At 39.4% G+C, this 25,832-nt stretch overlaps 1 protein-coding gene and 1 pseudogene across 2 annotated transcripts in view; one reads left to right on the top strand and one right to left on the bottom strand.

Moving 5' to 3' along the window:
• The window catches only part of PPP1R1C (protein phosphatase 1 regulatory inhibitor subunit 1C), a 121,906-nt gene that overhangs the window by 77,920 nt on the left and 18,154 nt on the right, over window positions 1-25,832 (bottom strand). The gene's annotated exons all lie outside the window — the stretch shown is intronic.
• LOC120853990 lies at window positions 21,494-22,263 on the top strand (annotated as a pseudogene).

The raw sequence follows: 25,832 nt of genomic DNA, 5'->3' as shown, positions 1-25,832 counted from the left end.
ATATTATGAAGCCAATAGAAGTGGACATTTGATCATTTTGAAGCTTCTGTACCTTAATCAAACTGATAAACTAAAGGATTTTTTGTTTAAGTCAAATTCTTATTTCCTATTTGAGATCCTCCACTGAAAAACAATTTAATTTTTTCCCAAATTCTTTTGCGTTTTCGACTGTGTAGATGTACCACTGTGAATTTCAAAGTAATTTTATCTAAGTAGATCTATCATGAAAAGACTATTATAAAATGACATCAAGTAACAGTTTCCTTTTAACTAGAATTCTCTATGAGAAGTAAAATTCTCTTTTTTAGCTATAGATGAAAGATATATTCCTAAAAGTACAAAGTATCTACATATTAAAAACATATGTCCCTATAAACATGTGGTAATATTTTCATAGCTTAATCCACTCTAGGCATTCTGTCATCAATAGTAAATGTGTTTTTGTTAAAAACAGAAAGAAAAGTCAGTGGAAGTATATCTTTACAATCCTATGCCACTTCATATAACTTTTGTAGACTTGAAAAATATAAAAGTTAGCTCTTGTCTTAGAATATCTATAAATATTTGCTTGACGTTCTAGGTAATATTTCTCCAAAAAAAGATGCTTTATTCAGTTTTAAAGCATGGAAGATTAAACATATTTGTAATCTAGTTCTAATACAACTCTTAGTATATTATCTGTCCTAAAAATCTTAACCTTCATACAGTCTCTCAGTTTTCTTGTCTCAAATGTAATTTACTTGAGGATTTCCAGTATGCTTTAAAAAGCAATGATTATTTATAGTAGGTATATAAAAGAACTATTAAAAGACAAAGTACTGTAATTAGATACACAATACATTTAGCACCAAGTTCAAATAAAACAGAAAAAAAAATTATTCATGTGTTTACACATCAAAAGGGAAAGTAGCATTATATTTGTATAAGTCTTAAAACATTTTTCCTATGAATGATGATACAAAAAAAAAATGAAAACACATTCTTTCATGCACTTTGTAAGTTAGCACCTATGATAGTCTGTTTCGTATGTAAGGCTGTTAATATGGATCTAAAATGGTATATTAGATTTTAAATATATTTGACAGCAATTTATTGCATGTGCAATATGTGTTGGGAGTCCTGCTTGGAAGTGGGGTTTAGTCCTCATAGAGAGTTTTAAACTGTATTGAAAGAGAGTGACAAAGAAACAGCTATAGTACATTGTAATAAGTAGGGGCTGTAAGAGAGGAAGCACAAGGTGGGTGGGGCATCAAACAGCCTTGGCCAAACCAGTGGAATAAAGGACATTTAAGCTGGCATGGTCTTGTCAGTAGAACAGGAAAAACTGATGAGACAAGGAAGTTGGACGGGATAGGACTGGTGAGGAGAATAAATTTTAATCAGAGGAAAGTGTGGGAGTATCTATCACTGGAGTGTGAGAAAACATGACTTTTTTTAGAAATTACACACACACACACACACAAAACAACTCAGATATTTGGACAGTAGAATGCCAGGGGTGAATTCAGAGAAGTGTTTGAAAACCTAATAAGCTAGATAATTTAGGGCTTTGTAACTACACTGAGAAATTTGGACTTCATTCTAAAAGTGACAAAAAGTGATGGTTAAAAGTGGTTTTAACCAGAAAGAGGTATGATCAGATTTCTGTTGTAGAAAGAACCTTTAACAGTTATGCATAGAATGGTTTGGAGGAAGCTTTCCTGAGTATGGTTAGTTCAGTTAGGGAGGTGTTGCAGTAATTCAGGTGGTAGAAAAGGATGATTTGAACTAGATAGGAGAGATGTTTAAGAGAAAGAAGGATCTGGACTTGGGGGCTCACTGGAGGTAGGAAGGGAGTGACAAAGAAGGAAAAAGAAGTCAAAAAAAGTTTCTGGGTCATAAAATGAGTATTTATGGAAATGCTGAGATATTTATTGACTAAGTGGGAAGAGTTCAGGAATAGTCTATTTCAAAAGTGAAAGCCAAGCTGAAGATACAGGCCTGAAAGTCATTGACATCTAAATGGTCAGTGATGCCATGCGATAGGATTAAATTACCCTACAGGAGCATGGTGAACTAAAGAAACAAAGGCTCTAGGTGAACCCCCTTAAGTAATAGCAATAGTTATGGGATGGACTGAGGCAGAGAAGTCTGTAAGGAGACAAGGGAGTAGCCAGGAAGTAGATGAGGAAACTTCGTTGGTAACCTATATGACTTAAGTCATTCTTCAGAAGTAAGCATAAATTTGTCCTGGGTCATCCATTCTACATTTAAACTAGAGGTTCATATGCAAACTGCTTACACATGACTTGTTGTGTATGTTATTTGCATTATACCATATCTAAGCATATATAGGGGACTGGAATGCAAAAGTAGGAAGTCAAGAAACACCTGGAAGAACAGGCAAATTTGGCCTTGGAGTACGGAATGAAGCAGGGCAAAGGCTAATAGAGTTTTGCCAAGAGAACGCACTGGTCATAGCAAACACCCTCTTCCAACAACACAAGAGAAGACTCTACACATGGACATCACCAGATGGTCAACAACGAAATCTGATTATATTCTTTGCAGGCAAAGATGGAGAAGCTCTATACAGTCAGCAAAAACAAGACCGGGAGCTGACTGTGGCTCAGATCATGAACTCCTTATTGCCAAATTCAGACTTAAATTGAAGAAAGTGGGTAAAACCACTAGACCATTCAGGTATGACCTAAATCAAATCCCTTATGATTGAACAGTGGAAGTGAGAAATAGAGTTAAGGGACTAGATCTGATAGATAGAGTGCCTGATGAACTATGGATGGAGGTTTGTGACATTGTACAGGAGACAGGGATCAAGGCCATCCCCATGGAAAAGAAATGCAAAAAAGCAAAATAGTTGTCTGAGGAGGCCTTACAAATAGCTGTGAAAAAAGAGAAGCAAAAAGCAAAGGAGAAAAGGAAAGATATGCCCATTTGAATGCAGAGTTCCAAACAATAGCAAGGAGAGATAAGAAAGCCTTCATCAGCGATCAATGCAAAGAAATAGAGGAAAACAACAGAATGGGAAAGACTAGAGATCTCTTCAAGAAAATTAGAGGTACCAGGGGAACATTTCATGCAAAGATGGGCTCAATAAAGGACAGAAATAATATGGACCTAACAGAGGCAGAAGATATTAAGAAGAGGTGGCAAGAATACACAGAACTGTACAAAAAAGAGCTTCACTATCCAGATAATCACAATGGTGTGATCACTCACCTAGAGCCAGACATCCTGGAATCTGAAGTCAAGTGTGCCTTAGGAAGCATCACCATGAACAAAGCTAGTGGAGGTGATGGAATTTCAGTTGAGCTATTTCAAATCCTGAAAGATGATGCTGTGAAAGTGCTGCACTCAATATGCCAACAAATTTGGAACTCAGCAGTGGCCACAGGACTGGAAAAAGTCAGTTTTCATTCAAATCTCAAAGAAAGGCAACGCCAAAGAATGCTCAAACTACTGCACAATTGCACTCATCTCACATGCTAGTAATGCTCAAAATACTCTAAGCCAGGCTTCAGCAATACGTGAACCGTGAACTTCTAGATGTTCAAGCTGGTTTTAGAAAAGGCAGAGGAGCCAGAGATCAAATTGCCAACATCTGTTGGATCATCAAAAAAGCAAGAGAGTTCCAGAAAAACATCTATTTCTGCTTTCTTGACTATGCCAAAGCCTTTGACTGTGTGGATCACAATAAACTGTGGAAAATTCTGAAAGAGATGGGAATCCCAGACCACCTAACCTGCCTCTTGAGAAACCTATATGCAGGTCAGGAAGCAACAGTTAGAACTGGACATGGAACAACAGACTGGTTTCAAATAGGAAAAGGAGTATGTCAAGGCTGTATATTGTCACCCTGCTTATTTAACTTATATGCAGAGTACATCATGAGAAACGCTGGACTGGATGAAGCACAAGCTGGAATCAAGATTACCAGGAGAAATATCAATAACCTAAAATATGCAGATGACATGGCTTCTCTGGTGGCTCAGAGGGAAAAGTGTCTGCCTGCAATGCGGGAGACCTGGGTTCGATCCTTGGGTCAGGAAGATCCTCTGGAGGAGGAAATGGTAACCCACTCCAGTATTCTTGCCTGGAGAATGCAGATGACACCACCCTTATGGCAGAAAGTGAAGAACTAAAAAGCCTTTAGATGAAAGTAAAAGAGGAGAGTGGAAAAGTTGGCTTAAAGCTCAACTTTCAGAAAACTAAGACCATGGCATCTGGTCCGATCGCTTCATGGGAAATAGATGGGGAAACAGTGGAAACAGTGGCTGACTTTATTTTGGGAGGCTCCAAAATCACTGCAGATGGTGATTGCAGCCATGAAATTAAAATTAAAAACTTTCCTTGGAAGGAAAGTTATGACGAACTTAGATAGCATATTGAAAAGTCGAGATATTACCTTGCCAACAAACATCTGTCTAGTCAAGGCTATAGTTTTTCCAGTAGTCATGTATGGATGTGAGAGTTGGACTGTGAAGAAAGCTGAGCGCCGAAGAATTGATGCTTTTGAACTGTGGTGTTGGAGAAGACTCTTGAGAGTCCCTTGGACTGCAAGAAAATCCAACCAGTCCATTCTAAAGGAGATCAGTCCGGGGTGTTCATTGGAAGTTCTGATGCTGAAGCCGAAACTCCAATAATTTGGTCACCTCATGCAAAGAGTTGACTCATTGGAAAAGACCCTGATGTTGGGAGGGATTGGGGGGAGGAGGAGAAGGGGATGACAGAGGATGAGATGGCTGGATGGCATCACCAACTCGATAGATGTGAGTTTGAGTGAACTCCAGGAGTTGGTGATTAACAAGGAGGCCTGACGTGCTGCGATTCATGGGGTCACAAAGAGTCGGACACGACTGAGTGACTGAACTGAACTGAACTGAAGCATATATGTACTAAAAATAGATACTGTATAGAACTTTCTCGTTTCCTCTTTTATGCTTAATTTCAACACAGATGCCATTGTAACAGATAAATCAGCTATTACTTTGCTTATTTATTGCTTATTTTTATTTAAAAACCAGTATATTTGAGGAGGTTCAGTACATCTTCCACATTTCAGACTTTTTTAGAGGTTTGGCAGGAAGTTGGGGATATCATAAGACTCCTTGGAAATCAGTTCTTGTAAAAGAAAATGTTGGTGGTTTAAAAAATAAAAATTCAGACACAGATGGATCAAATTTATTTCCACACATATGAATTTGAATGTGAAGTGGTTGACCAAATGCATTTTGCACTCATCTAAATATAACTCTGAATAGTGAATTGAAAAAAAAATGCTGATTTGTGTGTTCTCTTGCTCTTCTAATATTTAGCCATCACCATTTACTAGTCAGTTTTTCTTTGATTCTTTTTGGCCTCATTGGAGTTGCATTTCCAAAGGTTGAGAAGAAAGTTTTAAAATATTCTTGTTAAAATTTTCTTAAAGATTACTTCTCATAGAGGATGCTTCATATAGCCTGTGTCTCTTCCCATCAGCCTGTCCCTGACTTCAGTCATAGCTGCAGTAAACAGCTCTAGAAAAGCTCAGCTTCCCCTGCAGCTGACCAAACCTATCTTTTCTTTAAGCTAACTCCTTCAGTTCCTTCAGTGCTTATCCATGTGACTTGGTTTCCATAACTCATGTTATCTTGTTTTTTCTCATCCTGTGAATGCCCCCTCTTAAAAGCTGGTGTCCACAACCAAGACAAGACCCCAGATCAAGGCACAAGAAATTATAATTGTGGTATTGTAGTCAATGAATATAATTTGTTTGTTCTCTGCAGCCCACCTGCGATATTGTAATTTATAGGGAAAATATATGTTTGGTTATCTGAATTTGGCCTTCAGCCACAATTCCTAGATAACAGCTTACCAAACCTTTGGAATTTCCCAAGATAAGAGCAGTGAAGAATTGTCTTCAGTTCTTGAAAAAAAACTCTTCTCCTCAGTTCTTCAAGGAAGGTGACTTTGGATCCCACTCAAGGTAGGGGCTGGTTGCCAACTATGCAATTAGAGGGTTGGAACTTTGTCTCACCTCCTAATTTCCAGGGTAGAGGAGAGGGACTTGAGGTTGAATAGGACATTGCCTTATATATCTCTTCAAGTGGCTGCTGATTCAAATCCTCTAATATCCTTTTACAATAAACTGGTAATCTAATGGGTAAATGAGTTTTCCTGAGTTCTGTGAGCCATTCTAGCAAATTAATCAAACCCAAAAAGGAAGTCATTGGAACCTCCAGTTTGTAGCCAGTAAGTAGCATAAGTACCTTCCTGGGCTAACAACTAACATCTGAAGTGGAGGATGGTCTTGTAGGACCGAGTCCTCTACCTGTGAAACGTGATGCTATCTTTTATATAGAATTAGAATAGAGTTGAATTCTCAGACACTGTGCTGATGTCCTGAGAATTGCTTGTTGGTGTGGGGAAGAATTGGCTTGTTGGTATGAGGAACACACCCCTGTTGGAATTGGGTCTGGAAATTCTTGTCACCACCTCAAAGGAGAAATGCCACATTTATCTTTCCTCTTTCTCCCTAGCCATTCTCTAGCTCTAGGAGAACTAACCACAGGTGGAGTTATTGTTGCCAAGGGACAGTATGGGCGTGGAGACAGTGTGTACGAGTTCCAGCTTGTATTCTTCAGGTGGCCAGCACTAGAAAGGCTGTCTCGGTGCTTCTCAGGAGACCACAACACAGTTGAGCCTCCATTCTACAGAAATGACTTTGATTATGAGCCTTTTCCTTTTTCCTTCCTCCTTATCTCACTCATTCTTGTTTTCTGAGACTACTTTCCAGTTAAAGTACTTCCATCCCTACCCTTTTTTCAGATTCTGCGTTCCAGAGAATCTAAACTAAGTCGCTATATTTGGCATTTTACCTATCATGTGGAATAGTACTTGGACTCAATAGAACAAAGATCAAGAAACATTCATTTCTAGTTCTCACTGAGGTCTCACCAAATTTATAGGAAAAAAAGTAAGTCATAACTTTTTATTCTGATTCAGCAGTTCCTTTTCAGGGAATATAATTACTTAGTCTAATTGATCATAAATAATATTTTGTGTTAACTACAGTGTATGCTGACATAAATGGAAGAGTTACATGTATAAAAAGAAAAATGTAGGTACTAATCCTGACTACCAGAAGTTTACAAAATAATTGGAAAAATGAACACTATGAAATAATTAAACATCATATCAAATGAATGCAGATAAATATTCTGTAAATTCAATAATAAGCACTTTGAAGCTGTCAAAGATGGAAGTAAACATAATCATATGCTCTCAATCAAAGGGAAGAAGCAAATATTAAAACATTTTGTAGGGTGAAAAGTAATTATATTAACACATGTATGAATATATGTTATATGAATAATTTGGCCTACTTATAGTTTTTTCTTTTTTTTAACTTTTATTACATTTTGTTGGCTCATCCACTTTATTTACTACAGGTGGCTACATTTGGAAGATCTTTTGATAAGAGCTTTGTATAAAGTATTTTCTAACATTGATGATTGATATTCTATTTTTAGAAATTTTAGAAACTTTAAAGAGTAGCTATTTTCTTTTAAAAAATATGTAGTGTGTTGCTATACTACTGTTTAAATATTGCACATGTGTCTAAAATTTTTCAAAATATGACAAAGACTTCTAATTTGCTGAAAGATTGAAGTAGCCAATCCAAGAGAAATGAGAAATCTATAATAGAGGGCTATTTGAGGAGGGCAATTTGATGATCACTTCTGAAACACTTTCTACCAAAATTAGGATGAAATAATGTAAGATACCAACATAAGAAAGGATTTCAAAGTAGGCTAGTAACTGGCTCATGTGTCCAGTCCTAATAGTAATTTATTCTGCTCAATAGGAACAATAGAAAAGTAGATCAATACTTGTATGGGTAGAAAAGTAAAATTTTTAGTATTATAGACAAATAAAAAACATAGAAATTTAGAATTGGAAGAACTTAATATCTACTGTAAATTCTTACTCAAGGAAAGTTACAACATCAAAATGGTGAAATAGAAATTTTCCATCATCTTATTCCTAAAGAACCCTGGTATTGAGAATCTCACAAGTCAGAAGTCTAGTGTAGAAGTTCCAGCACACTGTTGGAGCAGAAAAAGAAAATCTGAGAATGTACACACTGAAAAGCATAAAAGGAACAGTTTCACTTTACCCACACTACTCCTCCCCCAAGGCAGCATAGTTCAGTGCCAAGAGAGATCTTCTTTGACCACAGTTTCTCCTGCAGGGAACAGAGAGAGTCTGTGAGTGTGTACCCAGCTTTCCCAGTTGTGTGGGTTGCTGCTAAAGAGACCCACTTCTTTCTCAACCTATCCAGAATACTGAAGTAAGAGGTGGGGAGCAGCTGGCAAACTAGCAATCAGGCTCTCAGTGGGCATTAAAGAGATGTGGATCCGACTAACTGTGTTGCAGACTCCATCAGGAAGCTCATCACAAGATACTGGGGGTGACCTGCCTATTGATCCTTCCAGTTGGCCCCCAGCACTCCATTCACATCACCCACACACACTCCCACTTCGTGCTAGGTCATGCACTTGCCTTCAAGGGCAGCAGGGGTAAGCTTTTTCAGTAGACTAGTGAGCAAGCACAAAAGCTGGCTCAACTCCATGGGACTGAAAGAAAGCACACAAACTTGAGCATTCAGCATTGCCTTAGGGAAAGTGAATGGGAGACTGTCAGCATTCAGCCTGGCTTTGCAGGATCTAGAGAAGGTATACAATCTTAGCCTCAGGATCCCTAACAGGGCTGACAGAGGTATTTCTCTCCTGAAGCCTGTCAGTAAAGATTGGAGTAGGCAAATGCTTCTTCATATGTGAAGAGAGCAATGCAAGTCATCAGAGACATGACACACCAAAGGTACACATAATTTTCTAGTTGCTAACCCCACAGAAACAGAAATCTGCAGTTTGCCCCATAAAATATTTGGACAAATAGTTGTTTTAAGGAATCTCAGTGAGCTACAAGAGTCAACAAAAGACAGTTTAACAAACAAGAGACAATTCTAAAAAATCAGGAATCAAGAACACCTGATTTGTTGAACTTTCTGTGTATACATGTATATGTACCAAATAGAAATTCTGGAGCCGAAGAATGCAATGAATGAAATGAAAAATGCAATAGAGAGCAAGAGCAGACTTGATCAAAGAATAGAAAGAATTGGTGAAGTAGAAAGCAGGTCATTTGAAATTATCCAGGCAGAGGAAAACAAGAAACAAAAGAATGAAAAAGAGGGAAGAAATCTAAGTGAACTATAGGAAACTATCAAAAGAAGTAATCTGTGCATCCCAGAAGAAGAGATGGAAAAGGGGAGCCGAAAGTTTATTATTTTAAAAGATGAAAACTTCTTAAATCTTGGGTGAGGTTTACAACTCCAAGTTCATAAAGCTTATAGATCTCCAAAAAATTTCAACTCAAAAATATGTTCTACCAAGACATAATATAATAAAACTGACTAAAATTAAGGACAAAAGGAGAATTTTTAGAGAGGCAAGAGAAAAATCCTCACATGTAGGAGAACTCCCATGAGACTATGATTGGGTTTTGCAGCAGAAACTTTGCTGTCCAGGAGAGAGTAGAATAATATATTCAAAGTGTTTGAAGGAAAAAATAGTCACTACAGAAAATAGTATGGAGGTTCCTAAAAAAATTAAAAATAGAGCTACTCTCCTGGTTTCATTGATAAGTTGTGTCCAACCCTTGCAACTCCATGGACTGCAGCCAGCCATGTTCCTCTGTCCATGGGATTTCCCAGGTAAGAATATTGGAGTGGGTAGCCATTTCCTTCTCCAGAGGATATTCCTGATCCAGAGAACTACCCTGCGATCCACAAGTTCCACATCTGGGTAATGACCCAAAGAAAAAGAAAACACTTCTATTCATTAAAACATTATTTACAACAGCCAAGATATGGAAACAACAAATTGTCCATTAATGGATGAATGAATAAAGAAATTGTGGTATATATACAGATCTTCCTTAACTTATGATGGGATTATGTCCTGATAACTCCATCATACATTGAAAATATTATAAGTTGAAAATGCATTTAATACACCTACATACTGATCATCAAGTTTAGCCTTGCCTGCCTTAAACATGCTCAGAACACTTGCATTAGCCTCAGTTCAGTTCAGTTCAGCTGCTCAGTCGTGTCCGACTCTTTGCGACCCCGTGAATTGCAGCATGCCAGGCCTCCCTGTCCATCACCAAATTCTGGAGTTCACTCAATCTCACATCCATCAAGTTGGTGATGCCATCCAGCCATCTCATCCTCTGTCGTCCCCTTCTCCTCCTGCCCCCAATCCCTCCCAGGATCAGAGTCTTTTCCAATGAGTCAACTCTTCTCATGAGGTGGCCAAAGTATTAGAGTTTCAGCTTTAGCATCATTCCTTCCAAAGAACACCCAGGACTGATCTCCTTTAGAATGGACTGGTTGGATTTTCTTGCAGTCCAAGGGACTCTCAAGAGTCTTCTCCAACACCACAGTTCAAAAGCATCAATTCTTCGGTGCTCAGCTTTCTTCACAGTCCAACTCTCACATCCATACATGACTACTGGAAAAACCATAGCCTTGACTAGACGGATTTTTGTTGGCAAAGTAATGTCTCTGCTTTTGAATATGCTGTTTAGGTTGGTCATAACTTTCCTTCCAAGGAGTAAGCGTCTTTTAATTTCATGGCTGTAGTCACCATCTGCAGTTAGCCTAGAGTTGGGCATACTCATCTAACACAAAGACTGTTTTATAATAAAGTATTGAATATCTCCTGTAATTAATTAAATACTGTACTTAAAGTGAAAACCAGAATGTTTGCAAGTGTATTTACCATTGTGATCACATGGCTTACTGAGAGCTGCAGCTAGCTGCTGCCGCCCAGCATCAGCAGACTATGGTAACAAATATCACTAGACCAGGAAAAGATCAAAATTCAGTTTTTTTCTACTAAATGAATTTTGCTATAGCACCATCATAATGTTGAAAAGTTATATAAGTTGAACTATCATAAGCTGGAGACCCTCTGATATAATGGACTATTATTCAGCCATGAAAAGAAAGAAATTCTGCCATTTGTGACAGCAGAGATGGAACTTTAGGGATTAGGTTTAAATGAAATGAATCAGAGAATGACAAATACTGTATGATCTCAGTTATCTATGGAATTTTAAAAATTAAAACTCAGAGAAACAGAGAGGTTGTCAGGGGCTCGAGGTAGGGAAAAGGGAAGATGTTCCCAAAGAATACAAACAGGGTTGTAAGATGAATAAGATCTGGGGATCTTATGTACAGTACAGTAACTAGTGAATGATACCATATATTTTTTGTGCCACCTCAGTCTTATTGGGATCTTCCTTGGTGGCTCAGATGGTAAAGCATCTGCCTACAATGCAGGAGGCCTGGGTTCAATCCCTGGGTCGGGAAGATCTCCTGGAGAAGGAAATGGCAACCCACTCCAGTATTCTTGCCTGGAAAATCCCATGGACAGAGGAACCTGGTTAGGCTACAGTCCATGGGGTTGCAAAGAGTTGGACATGACTGAGCAAGCACCCCACTCCAGTACTCTTGCCAGGAAAATACCATGGATGGAGGAGCCTGGTAGGCTACAGTCCATGGGGTCTCGAAGTCGGACACGACTGAGCAACTTCACTTTCACTTTTCACTTTCATTCATTGGAGAAGGAAATGGCAACCCACTCCAGTGTTTTTGCCTTGAGAATCCCAGGGACAGGGGAGCCTGATGGGCTGCCGTCTATGGGGTCGCACAGAGTTGGACACCACTGAAGAGACTTAGCAATAGCAGCAGTAGCAGCAGTCTTATTGATAACCTATGTCCACTTAAAAAAAATGTACAATGTGAGAGTTACAAGTTAAGTTTTATTAGGGACAAAATGAGTACTGCAGCCTGGGAGACAGCACCTCAGATAGCTCTGAGAAATTGCTCCAAAGAGAACAGAGGGAAGGATAAGTGATTTTGATGAATGGGGAGTACATGCAATCACGCACATATTTTTTTCAGAAAGTTTCTGCTAGTCTTGGGATGCTTCTGCTAGTCACGAGGAATAGTCCTCACCATGAAGTGTTTTAGTATTTTAGTAGATATGAAGAAATACAAGAGTAGGGCTTGTAAAATCAGCTCCTAAAATATTTAACTATCTGGAGACCTGTCCTGCCATTTTTTCCAGAGCACAAAGTTCCTCATTTCTTCTATCCTCCCTGTACTCCTTCAGGGGGTGATAAAGGTCAACATCAGCATGATATGATTTAATCCTTGAAGAGATACCTGTTAAGCACCCATGTTGTTATTGTTGTTGTTGTTCTGTCACTAAGTTGTGTCTGACTCTTGGACTACAGAACGCCAGACTCCCCTGTCCTCCACTATCTACTGGAGTTTGCTCAGATTCACATCCATTGAGTTGATGATGCTATCTAACCATCTCATCCTCTGCTGCCTTTTCTCCTTATGCCTTCGATCTCTCCCAGCATCAGGGTCTTTTCCAGTGAGTCATCTCTTCAAATCAGGTGGCCAAAATATTGGAGCTTCAGCTTCAGCATCAGTCCTTCCAATGAATAATCAGGACTGATTTCCTTTAGAATTGACTGGTTGGATCTCCTTGCTGTCCAAGGGATTCTCAAGAATCTTCCCCAGCACCACAGTTCCAAAGCATCAATTTTTTGGTGCTCAGCCTTCTTTATGGTCCAGTTCTCATATCCATACATGACTACTGGAAAAACCATAGTTTTGACTAGACAGACCTTTGTTGGCAAAGCGATGTCTCTGCTTTTTAATACACTGTCTAGGTTTGTCATAACCTTCCTTTCAAGGTGCAAGCTTCTTTGAATTTCATTGCTGCAGTCAAAGTCTGCAATGATTTTGGAGCCCCCAAAAATAAAGTCTCTCACTGTTTCCATTTTTTCCCCATCTATTTGCCATGAAGTGATGGGGCTGGATGCCATGATCTTAGTTTTTTGAATGTTTAGTATTAAGTCAACATCCGCTGGATCATCAAAAAAGCAAGAGAGTTCCAAAAAAAATCTACTTCTGCTTTACTGACTATGCAAAGCCTTTGACTGTGTGGCTCACAATAAACTGTTGAAAATTCTTCAAGAGATGGGAATACCAGACCACCTGACCTGCCTCTTGGGAAACCTATATGCAGGTCAGGAAGCAACAGTTAGAACTGGACATGGAACAACAGACTGATTCCAAATAGGAAAAGGAGTATGTCAAGGCTGTATATTGTCACCCTGCTTATTTAACTTATATGCAGAGTACATCATGAGAAATGCTGGACTGGATGAAGCACAAGCTGGAATCAAGATTGCTGGAAGAAATATCAATAACGTCAGATATGCAGATGACACTACTCTTATGGCAGAAAGCGAAGAAGAATTCAGAGCCTCTTGATGAAAGAAGAGAGTGAAAAAGTTGGCTTAAAGCTCAACATTCATAAAACTAAGATCATGGCATCCAGTCCCATCACTTTGTGGCAAATAGATGGGGAAACAGTGGAAACAATGGCTGACTTTATTTTGGGGAGCTCCAAAATCACTGCAGATAGTGACTGCAGCCATGAAAGTTATGAGCAACCTAGATAGCATATTCAAAAGCAGAGACATTACTTTGCCAACAAATGTCCATCTAGTCAATGTTGTGGTTTTACCAGTGGTCATGTGTGGATGTGAGAGTTGGACTATAAAGAAAGCTGAGCACTGAAGAATTGATACTTTTGAACTGTTGTGCTGGAGAAGATTCTTGAGAGTCCCTTGGACTGCAAGAAGATCCAACCAGTCCATCCTAAAGGAGATCAGTCCTGGGTGTTCATTGGAAGGATTGATTCTGAAGCTCAAACTCCAATACTTTGGCCACCTGATGTGAAGAGCTGACTCATTTAAAGAGACGCTGATGCTGGGAAAGATTGAGGGCAGGAGGAGAAGGGGATGACAAAGGATTAGATGGTTAAATGGCATCACCGACTCAATGGATTTGAGAGGACTCTGGGTTTGAGAGTGACTCCGGGAGTTGGTGATAGACAGGGAGGCCTGGCATGCTGTGGTTCAGGGGGTCTCAGAGAGTTGGACACGACTGAGCGACTGAACTGAACTGAACTGAGTTTTAAGTCAGCTTTTTCACTCTCCTCTTTCATCTTTATCAAGAGTCTCTTTAGTTACTCTTCACTTTCTGCTATAAGGGTAGTGTCATCTGTGTATCTGAGATTATTGATATTTCTCCCAGCAACCCTGATTCTAGCTTGTGACTCATTCAGGCATTTCACATGATGTACTCTTCATAGAAGTAAAATAAGCAGGGTGACTGTATGCAACCTCAACATATTCCTTTCTCAATTTTGAACCAGTCCACTGTTACATGTGTGGTTCTAAATGTTGCTTCTTGACCTGCCTACAACTTTCTCAGGAGACAGGTAGGGTGGTCTGGTATTACCATCTGTTTAAGTTTCCACAGTTTTTTATGATCCACACAGTCAAAGGCTTTAGCGTAGTCAGTGAAGAAGATGTGTTTCTGGAATTCCCTTACTTTTTCTGTCATCCAACAAATGTTGGCAATTTGACCTCTGGTTCCCCTGCCTTTTCTACATCCAGCTTGTCCATCTGGAAGTTCTTGGTTCTTGCATGTACTGTTGAAGCTTAGCTTGAAGGATTTTGAGCATTACCTTGTTAGCATGTGACATGAATGCAATTGTGCAGTAGTTTGAATATTCTTTGATACTGCCCTTCTTTGGGATTGAAATGAAAACTGACCTTTCCAGTCCTGTGGCCACTGTTGAGTTTCCCAAATTTGCTGGCATATTAAGTGCAGCACTTTCACAGCATCTTTTTTTAGGACTTGAAATAGCTCAGCTGGATTCCATCACCTCCACTAGCTTTGTTCTTAGTAATGTTTCCAAAGGCCTCCTTGACTTCACACCCCAGGATGTCTAGCTCTTCGTGAGTGAGCACAGTATCTGGATCATTAAGAACTTTTTTGTACAGTTCTTCTGTGTATTCTTGCCACCTCTTCGTAATAGCTTCTGCTTCTGTTAGGTTTCTGTCCTTTATTGATCCCATCTTTGCTTGAAGTGTTCCCTTGGTATCTCTAATTTTCTTGAAGAAATACCTAGTCCTTCCCATTCTATTGTTTTCCTCTATTTCTTTGTACCTATCACTGAGGAAGCCTTTCTTATCTCTCCTTGCTACTCTTTGGAACTCTGCACTCAGATGTGTATATCTTTCCTTTTCTCCATTGCCTTTCACTTCTATTCTTTTCTCAGCAATTTGTAATACTTTCTCAGACAGCCATTTTGCCTTTTGGCATTTCTTTTTCTTGGGGATGGTTTTGATCACTGCCTTCTGTACTATTTTATAAACCTCCATCCATAGTTCTTCAGGACTCTGCCTATCAGATCTAATCTCTTGAATCTATTCGGCACTTCCACTATATAAACATAAGGGATTTGCAGACCTACAAGACTTTCTAGGACTAATACCAATAAAAGATGTCCTTTTCATCACAGAGGATAGGAATGCTAAGTAGGAAGTCAAGAGATACCTGGAGTAATGGGCAAGTTTGGCCTTTCAGTACAAAATGAAGCAGCACAAAGGTGAACAGAGTTTTGCCAAGAGAATGCAGTGGTCATAGCAAACACCTTCTTCCAATAACACATGAGATGACTCTATACATGGACATCACCAAGTCAATACCAAAATCAGATTGGTTATATTCTTTGCAGCTGAAGATGGAGAAGTTCTATACAGTCAACAGAAACAAGACTGGGAGCTAACTATGGCCCAGATCATGAACTCTTTATTGAAAAATTCAGACTTAAATTGAAGAAAGTAGGGAAAACCAGTAGGCCATTTAAATATGACCTAAGTCAAACCCTCCAATCTAGAATTCAATAACTTTTTTACTAGTTAAGGTATTACTCCTCTTTTGTCTCATTCTATGCAGTGGTAATATGAAAATTAAAACATATAATCTACTTACCTCAGATATTTTGTATCAAGATTCACAGTATGAATATTCATAAGTATATGTAAACAATTTATCAAATAAAAAATAAGAATAAATGGTACTATGGTGTTGTGTTATGGTGTGTACTCTAACTGTGGTGTTGGAGAAGACTCTTGAGAGTGCCTTGGACTGCAAGGAGATCCAACCAGTCCATCCTAAAGGAAATCATTCCTGAATAGTCATTGGAAGGACTGATGCTGAAACTGAAATTCCAATACTTTGGCCACCTGATGCGAAGAACTGACTCATTTGAAAAGACCCTGATGCTGGGAAAGATTGAAGGCACGAGGAGAAGGAGTCGATAGAGGATGAGATGGTTGGATGGCATCACTGATTCGATGGACATGAATCTGAGCAAGCTCTGGGAGTTGGTGTTGGACAGGGAAGCTTGGCATGCTGCAGTCCATGGGTTCGCAAAGATTCATACACGACTGAGCAGCTGAACTGATGGTACTGTAGTCTTCTTAATCCTTTTCTATAATCTCATGCTCCAGTCTGAGAACTAATTATGTTTCTCATGGATCTTCAGTATCAAATGTCAAGCATCTAACTTATTTAAACCAGTTTCAGCATGCTCATATTTCCAGGGAGCTAATTTCTTAAGCATCTCAATTATTTAATATATCTGATATTGTTAAGCTGCTTTTGTAGAGATGTATCTGAAAGTCCCTACTTACTTTGAAATTATTGCCTGTTTCACCAAATGAGTTACAGAACTTGGTTCAGTACAGGAATTTGTTTCCATCTTGTTGATTTGATAAACCTCAGTGTCTGATCTCCAGAGCTTATTTTAATACTTTTACATGAGATTGCATGACACTTATACATATTTAAAACTCTGTGATTAGGAGTACAGGGTGTGTAGACAGATCTGAGTTTGAATGCCAGTTCTGCCATTAATTTGTTATATGGTATCTGCCATTGCTTAATCTCTTTGAACTCATCTCCTCATCCAAAAATTGAGAAAGGAACTGTACCTAAAACCTGAAAGAGATACATTACCAAACTTTGTAATGACTTTGCTCCCAAGTATTTTGGAGGCCCACTATGAGGTTAATATCAAGGAAAGAGAGAGACATTGTTGACTAAACAAAGCATGGTGCATTGAATCAGGACTGAGGGTGGCTACAGACTGCAAAAAGATGTACTTGGTGTTTAAAACACTCAAAGTAGTAGCAGCTGTGCCCAGTGGAGCAGTAAAAATAATGAGAAGTGCTACACACGTTATACTTCACCCAAGCGACCCAAGAAAATAGTTTATTTGGGAAAGCATTTTGCATGGTGCTCGAGGGTCCACATTAGTAGGTAATGGCTACCACACAAGGGTACTTAAAAATTGGTTATAAATGAGATCATATCTATAGCCATAGGCTGACAATATCTAGGAAAATTCAAGTGGCATCTATGAAGATATAATGTGACATGAAAGTCACTCAGTTGTGTCTGACTCTTTGTGGCACTCAGGCTCAGTACTTGTGACGCACAGGCTTAGTTGCTCAGAGGCATGTGTAGTCTTCCTGGATCCGGGATCAAATCCCTGTCCCCTGCACTGGCAGGCAGATTCTTATTCACTGTACCACCAGGGAAATCTGGAACCTCATTTTTAAATAGAGTCTATCATCTGTGGGTTTTTTTGAAGTTGAGCTTTTGTGTATAAGCATCTTGTTGTTATTCAGTTGGTAAGGCATGCCCAACTCTTTGTGACCCTATGGACTGCAGCACTCCAGGCTTACCTTACTTCATTATCTTCCAGAGTTTGCTCAAACTCATGTCCGTTGAGTCGGTAATGCCATCCAACCATCTGATCTCTGTCACCCCCTTCTTATCCTGCCTTCAATCTTTCCCAACATTGAGGTCTTTTCCATTGAGTTAGCTCTTTGTATCAGGTGGCCAAAGTACTGGAGCTTCAGCTTTAGCATCCGTCCTTCCAATGAATATTCGGGGTTGATTTCATTTAGGATTGATGGGTTTGATCTCCTTGCTATCCAGAGGACTCTCAAGAGTCTTCTCCAGCACCACAGTTTGAAAGCATCAATTCTTCAGTGCTCAGCCATTTTATGGTCCAACTCTCACATCCCTCCTGGCATAAATATGGTTATAATATATAATAATAGTTTACCATTGGAGAAGACTTTTGAGAGTCCCTTGGACTGCAAGAAGATCTAATCAGTCCATCCTAAAGGAGATCAGTCCTGGGTGTTCAGTGGAAGGTCTGATGTTGAAGCTGAAACTCCAGTACTTTGGCCACCTGATGAGAAGAGCTGACTCACTTGAAAAGACCTTGATGCTGGGTAAGATTGAGGGCAGGAGGAGAAGGGTACAACAGAGGATGAGATGGTCGGATGGCATCACTGACTCAATGGGCATGAGTTTGGGTGGGCTCCGGGAGTTGGAGATGGACAGGGAGGCCTGGCGTGCTGCGATTCATGGGGTCGCAAAGAGTCGGACACGACTGAGCACCTGAACTGAACTGAATGTATATGTTGCATGTGCTCAGTTCCTCAGTCATGTCCAACTCTTTGCAACCCCATCGACTGTAGCCCAACAGGATCCTCTGTCCATAGGATTTTTCCAGGCAAGAATATGGTAGTAGATTACCATTTCCTCCTCCAGGAGATCTTCCTGACCCAAAGATGGAACCCACATTTCTTGCCTCTCCTATGTTGGCAGGTGGATTCTTTACCACTGAGCCATCATGCACTATGTAAATTTGTGTAACATGTGATAAACTAGCTACATGACCATTATTTTTACATTTATAACTAACTTCATTTTGACCACAGAATTTGTTTCCTTCCTCCAGATTTCCCAGTCCTTTTACTACCCACACCTGAAGTACTGCTTGCCTCTCTTAGCTTCATCATCTCACATCCATCCAGGCAATCAGTTTTGGCAGTCAATTGATTCATTTTTCTCAATGTCTTACATTTTTCTTTTGTAATCCATTACTTTGCCATCCTGAAGTTTATATCCTTCTCACTCATTTCTGGACTCTTCAATTGGTCTCCCAACTAACCTTCCTGCCATTCCTCATTCTACCCCCCACATACTGCAGGACTGAGCTTTATTTGATCATGAACTTTATTTGAGCATACAATGCCAGTAATTTCCACTTTATGCAAAATAAATTCAAAAGTACTTATCCTAGGCCCTCCACATATTGGCTTCCACGTACTTGAATTCTCATTGGTCTTGTATGAGTTAACCATCAGCTCCTGTCCGATTGACCTGAGCTATCATCTTCATATTTCTCCCTGATTTTCTGCAGGTTATACCTGGAATGAAACTCCACCTCTTCTATAAAGTCAGTTCTACAAACATCAGTCTTCTGAGAATGATGTTAACAGTAAATGCTCTAAGAGTTCAGAGCATTTACTGTTAACATCATTCATTCAGTAATGAATCATCTTGTTTCACTGTAATTCCTTTCTGTTTTTTGTTGCATCTTTTCACTGTTTTCATTCCCTTGTCTTGTTTCATAAAACTAGATTATAAGCTCACAAATCAAATCCTTGCAGCCTTCATTATTTAGCACACCTAATACAAAAACTGGGCTCAGTAATTACATTCTCAGTATTTTTATTTTGCCTTTGGATAGGTCATTATAATGAAGAGGTGTAGTGTTAAGTCATTTTTTCACATTGTTACCTTTTTTTTTTAAAGATAGGATCACAGAGATAAAATTTGAGGGAAATAAATTGATTAGTCTGAATGGACATAAATCTCAAAAAAAAAAAAACAACTATGGCCATGTTCTTTTACTGACATTAATTTACAATAATGACCATTCATTAACATAAGTTGCCCATTGTTTTACAGTGCAAAACCAAAGAGTACATTTTTTCTTTCTCTGTTGACATCCCAGAAATTTAGAATTTTAGTATCACATATCTGTTTTGAGACTATAAAGGGGGTTGCAGTATGATAGTTTCAAGGAAAACAATGTGTTCTTAGTAAACTACTGTTAAAGGCATGGAGATGAATGAATGTATTTTGCCAAGTACAACATTAAGAAGTGCTCCAGTGAAGCAGTGAGCAATTTCCATCTTCACTTCCCCTGAAAGTGAGTGATGATGTGTACATACACACAACAGATATGAATGTTTTATCCTTGATTCCAAACATGCACGAAGGTTTTGCTTTCTCTTCTGACATTGATCATACTTCAAATATGCTCTGTTGAACAAACTTCCAGTATCATCCTTGTACTCACCTAGCATCTAAACCCTAGGCAGACTGTGATTTGTACTTAGCCTTGACTCTGAAAGCCCACACTGGCCTCATCTCCTCAAGAACTGATACAACACTTCTTCATTTTATATGTTTGCAAACCAAATGCCTAGAAAGGTTTACAAATCTGTTAAATACCACAGCAAGTTGGAAAAAAACCTAGACTAGAATTCTATTAATTCAGGAAGCATAAAATATTAACTCTAAAGTGTATTGACATATCTTGGTTACATATATTTATATATGGATGTGTGTACTATAGGTTTAGTTGCTCAGTCGTGTCCAACTCTTTGCAACCCCATGTCTTCTTCCAGGCTCCTCTGTCCATGGGGATTCTCCAGGCAAGCATACTGGAGTGGGTTGCCATGCCCTCCTCCAGGGGATCTTCCCGACCCAGGTATCGAACCCAGGTCTCCCACATTGCAGGCAGATTCTTTACCATCTGAGCCACCAAGGAAGCCCGTATATATGTATATGTAAATATATATTTGTATGTGTATATCTACTCATATATAAATGGCTCCCAGAAATGTAACTTTCTTAACCAGTTGTCATTAATGGCTAAATTCATCCTAAATGAATAAATAAATAAGTAATCTAAGGATGTAATTAGTCTACTTTGAGCATCAATCTTTAGTGGAAATATGAAATCTGTTAGCCTATCAAGTATTTGGCAAAGACTTCAATGAATGCTAAACCTCTTTAAAGATTGGTAAACTATATACTATCATGTATTTGTGATGACAAAGAAAGATTCCTTTTAGATCATGGATGAAAGTGAGATTAAAACTTTTTAGTTTTATCATTGGAAATTTGGCTGTGAATCACACAAACTTAATATTTTAGGGCCTAGCCTACTAACTGACATTAAAGTTAAAGGACTGTCTAACTGCTTTTAAGTAGTTAATAAAAGAAGTGCAATTGACCATATAATCAGAAACTCAGATTCTTACAGTTAATTATCAGAGACAATGACAAAATTAAATACTTAGTCTGACTCAATGATGCCTGTGGTTTAAACAAGCTAGATGTTAATATGTTTTAGCTATAAACGTAGTAATCAGTATCTCCTTCAACTACATATATATGTCTCCTTCAACTATGTATGTAGAAGTATCTCCTTAAAAATGCTGTCAATCAAAATGTGCTTCCTGGCTAGATGGCAGGCAGGCAAGACCGCTGGGTATGCACCGTCCTCGAATCCACAAGCAAGAGAGCAGGTCCTCTGTGCCTCTTGGGCCTCTGGTCCGCGCCATGGCAGATTCTGGGTGCCTCTGGGCCCCTGGCTGCTGGTCTGCCTGCACCGACTTCTCACTCACCAGAAAGGGATTTCTCTTGTTTGCTGAGAGTATATTGTGCCTGGTGATTCTGACCTGCTTTTGTGCCTCGACATCAGGGTACTCCTTGCCGGTGATAGAGATGATCTTTGCCGCTCTCTTTGTTGTCTGCATGTGTGACCTGTGCACCAAGATACAGTTCATCAGCCGGCCTTGGAGTGATTTCCTCTGAACCCTTGTAGCGATCATCCTGTACCTGATCACCTCCATTGTGGATTGTGGTGCTTGTTGAGAGAGGAAACAACTCCAAAATCACAGCGGGGGTATTGTCCTTGTGCGCTGCATGACTCTTTGATTATGATGCCTACATTACCTTCCCCTTCCTTGATAGCTCAGTTGGTAAAGAATCTGCCTGTAGTGCAGGAGACCCTGCTTCGATTCCTGGGTCAGGAAGATCCCCTGGAGAAGGGATAGGCTATCCATTCCAGTATTCTTGGGCTTCCCTTGTGGCTCAGCTGGTAAAGAATCTGCCTGCAATGCAGGAGACCTAGGTTTGATACATGGGTTGGGAAGATCCCTGGAGAAGGGAAAGGCTACCCACTCCAGTATTCTGGCCTAGAGAATTCCACCGGCTGTATAGTCCATGGGGTTGCAAAGAGTCAGACAGGACTGAGCGACTTTCACTTTCACTTGTTGCAGCAAAGACATATAGCAGCCCCTACTGACCCTGCAGATGGCTGGATATAGGTGAACTTTCTTCATCTCTCTCAGCAACCTGCAAACAAACCTTGAAATAACTCCTCCCCACTCTTACAACACTCCCAGTCAACTCCCAGCCTCCTATTGAGGTAAAAGTGCCTTTATCATAAGAATTTGTCTTCTAGCCTGCTAGCCTGCCAATCAATGCTCCTGGGTATGTCTGCCTTTATGGGTGTGCCGAGGCCCGCCTACTGCAGTATCCAGACAGACATCAGTTCTGCCTGGACAGTGCCCCCACCTAAGAAACAAAATGACAGAAGAGGGTACCTCAGATTTCAGACTATAGGCCCCATGTTGTAACCAACTCTAAATAACGTCCTCAGGGTGTATGTGGGGTGGAGAGTGTTCTGTGGGGAATAAATAAATATGAGGCAGATTATTGAGCTTCCCAGGCGGTGCTAGCGGTAAAGAAGCCAGTGGCAATGCAGGAGACGTAAGAGATGCTGGTTCGATCCCTGGGTCGGGAAGATCCCTGGAGAAGGGAAAGGCTACCCACTCCAGTATTCTTGCCTGGAGAATTCCATGGACAAAGGAGCCTGGCAGGCTATGGTCCATAGGGTCACAAAGAGGCGGACATGGCTGAAGTGATTTAGCATAAACACATGCAGATTATTAGAAAAACTATTACTGCTATTGGCTTTAATACTGAGATGCTATAATCTCAAGCATTTTCATTCATGATTTTCATCATTAAAACAACTCAATGAGGTTGATAGTATTAATTACATTTTGTGTGTGAGCAAACTGAAGCTCATAGATGATGGGTGGCTTGCTTAGTCACAGAACTGTTAAGTGGCAGAGTTGGGATTCAGGCCTGGGTCTTTCTAGTGCTAAAGATTACATCTTTTGATTATACCATACTTCTAGAATACAGTTTTTCTAAGACTGAGGTGGAAAAGACTGAGGATAAGAGAATGACAAAGTAGATAGCGTAGTCAGGCGTTTATTTGAGACTGGCAAAAAATGACATAAATAACAGAAATGGCAGAAAACACATGTAGTTATATGGTGAATTACAAATACACTTAGTTATAGATTGAAACCAATTTGCTGCTTTTAACTTTATGAATCTTAAAAGCTTCCAAGATTTATACTTAGGTAACCCATTCAGCCACACATGCTCACTCTGCTAAACATCGAAAATGAGACATACATACAATTCATCGAAAAAGAATTTAAATTTTGCTTCAACTGGACTTTGAATGTTGAGCTGAGGGCATACAGTTTAGGATTAGCTATTCCTTGGAGCGCATGTGTACGAAACAGTGGTCAGACCTAGGATAACACTCATGCCCCAGATTGTCTGGCAGCAGTTTTGACTCAGCAGATAAGTAGACTTGAGTGCCTAATCATAATTGCTTGGCTAATGATGTATGTGTTTAATTGGATATCTGTAATGATTAAGAGCAATTACTGTTTTTCAAGTATTATATTGAACCTAGAACAGATATATTGCAAACATTATTAAGGTAATAATTGCTTGGTAAACATTTCATTTTTATAAGCACATTGTGCTTACTCTGAAAAGGCTCTAGAAAATTGGTTTTTAATACCGGTGGCTCCATTATTGAGGCATTACTTCCAGAAATGTTATAAATATTTCATTTGGAATTTGAATAAGAGCTGTCTTTTTTATCTAAGGTATCCAAAGTAATGCATTCCATTCTGAATTCATCACCTTTCCCCACTCCTCTCCAAATGTGCACTGCCATTTTAGGAAAGGATCCAGTATTGATAGCCTTAACTCAGACTTCTTTTTTATTACCATTCTCTTCCCCGCCCCGGGCCATCCAGTTAATCAAGTCCACTGACTTCCCCCTGAGACCTTCTCCCTCTTATCCATTCTTTATCTGCAGCCACAAGGATCATTTTAGAATAAAATTTGAGCATGTGAGCTCTCCTGCTTAAAGCCATTTAATGGTTCCTAGTCATAACTTCTTTTAAAATGCTTATAATGCCCCCACCACATGGTGCCTGCCTAATTGCCACTCCTACATGATGCCACTCCTACATGATGCCACTCCAAGCTGTGTTACTCTGGACTCCTCTCACTTCCTTGAATCTGCATTGCCTTGCTCTACTTCTGAAACTTTGGCCCTGTTTTCCTCTCTGTCTTAAATAGTTCCCCTTCTTTTCTGCCAGGTTCAGCACCAATCTCCTTGCCCCGTTAAGCCATTACTGACTGGGCTATGTGTTCTGTGTGCTTCTAAACTATCCTATATTTCTGCTACCACAAACCCCATCACTTTTCATTTGTGAATTCTCATTTACTATATATATATATGGTGCTGGCCTGCAATAGATGTTCGATAATTAACTGTTAAATTAAGAGTGAAATTTAGGTACCATGCTGAAAAATACAGTTTGAGTATCACTAGGGAGCAGAATGGTAAGATTTCTGAAAACCATATCATAATCATAAAGACAAGAGTGTAGGATTAACAGATCCAAACTATTATACATGAAATAGATAAGCAACAGGATTTACTGTATAGCGCAAAAAAATTCAATATCTTGTAATAACTTGTAATAGAAAAGAATGTGAAAATATCTATATATATATAACTGAATCACTTTGATATACACCTGAAACTAAGATAATATTGTAAATCAACTATATTTCAGTTTGAAGAAATATAAGGCTATGGTTTTTCCAGTGGTCATTATGGATGTGAGAGTTGGACTATAAAGAAGGCAGAGCGCCGAAGAATTGATGCTTTTGAACTGTGGTGTTGGAGAAGACTCTTGAGAGTCCCTTGAACTGCAAGGAGATCCAACCAGTCCATCCTAAAGATCAGTCCTAGGTGTTCATTGGAAGGACTGATGTTGAAGCTGAAACTCCAATACTTTGGCCACCTGATGCAAAGAGCTAACTCATTTGAAAAGACCCTGATGCTGGGAAAGATTGAGGGCAGGAGGAGAAGGGGACAACAGAGGATGAGATGGTTGGATGGCATCACCGACTCAATGGACATGGGTTTGGGTGGACTCCGGGAGTTGGTGATGGACAGGGAGGCCTGGCGTGCTGCAGTCCATGGGATTGCAAAGAGTTGGACACGACTGAGCGACTGAACTGAACTGAACGTAACTGAAAATTTTATTCAAGAGAGAACTGAGAGTAAACAAGAAGTCTGTCCCCAAATACTTTTTCTGAAATCCTTTAGAAGAACATAGCAAGATCAGTAGTTAAAAGATTCAAGGATACTCCAACTAGATATAAGGCATAACTGTCTAACAGAGCTATCTAGTCACAACCATGATGCTTCAAAAAGAGCCGAATTTATCACTGGAAATTGTCAAGTGGAATCTGATTAGTCATCAATTTGGGATTCTTAGAGAAAGTAATCCTGCATAGATTTGAGACCAAAATGGAACCAGTATCATGGCCTTTACCAGTTTTATTGCATGTTTCCTTTGCTTATCAGAAATAATCCTTTCAAACAAAATTAATGGATGAGGATAGTTTCAGTGGAAGTTAAGGTGGGTGTTGAGTATTCCTTTAGTCAATGATTAATTACTCTTTTATCCAGTCCAAATGGTAAGGTTTAGTTTCAGGG

The sequence above is a fragment of the Oryx dammah genome, unplaced genomic scaffold, assembly GCF_014754425.2.
Source record: "Oryx dammah isolate SB20612 unplaced genomic scaffold, SCBI_Odam_1.1 HiC_scaffold_27, whole genome shotgun sequence".
Classification (NCBI taxonomy): Eukaryota; Metazoa; Chordata; class Mammalia; order Artiodactyla; family Bovidae; genus Oryx; species Oryx dammah.
This window is presented reverse-complemented; position numbering and strand designations above follow the sequence as displayed.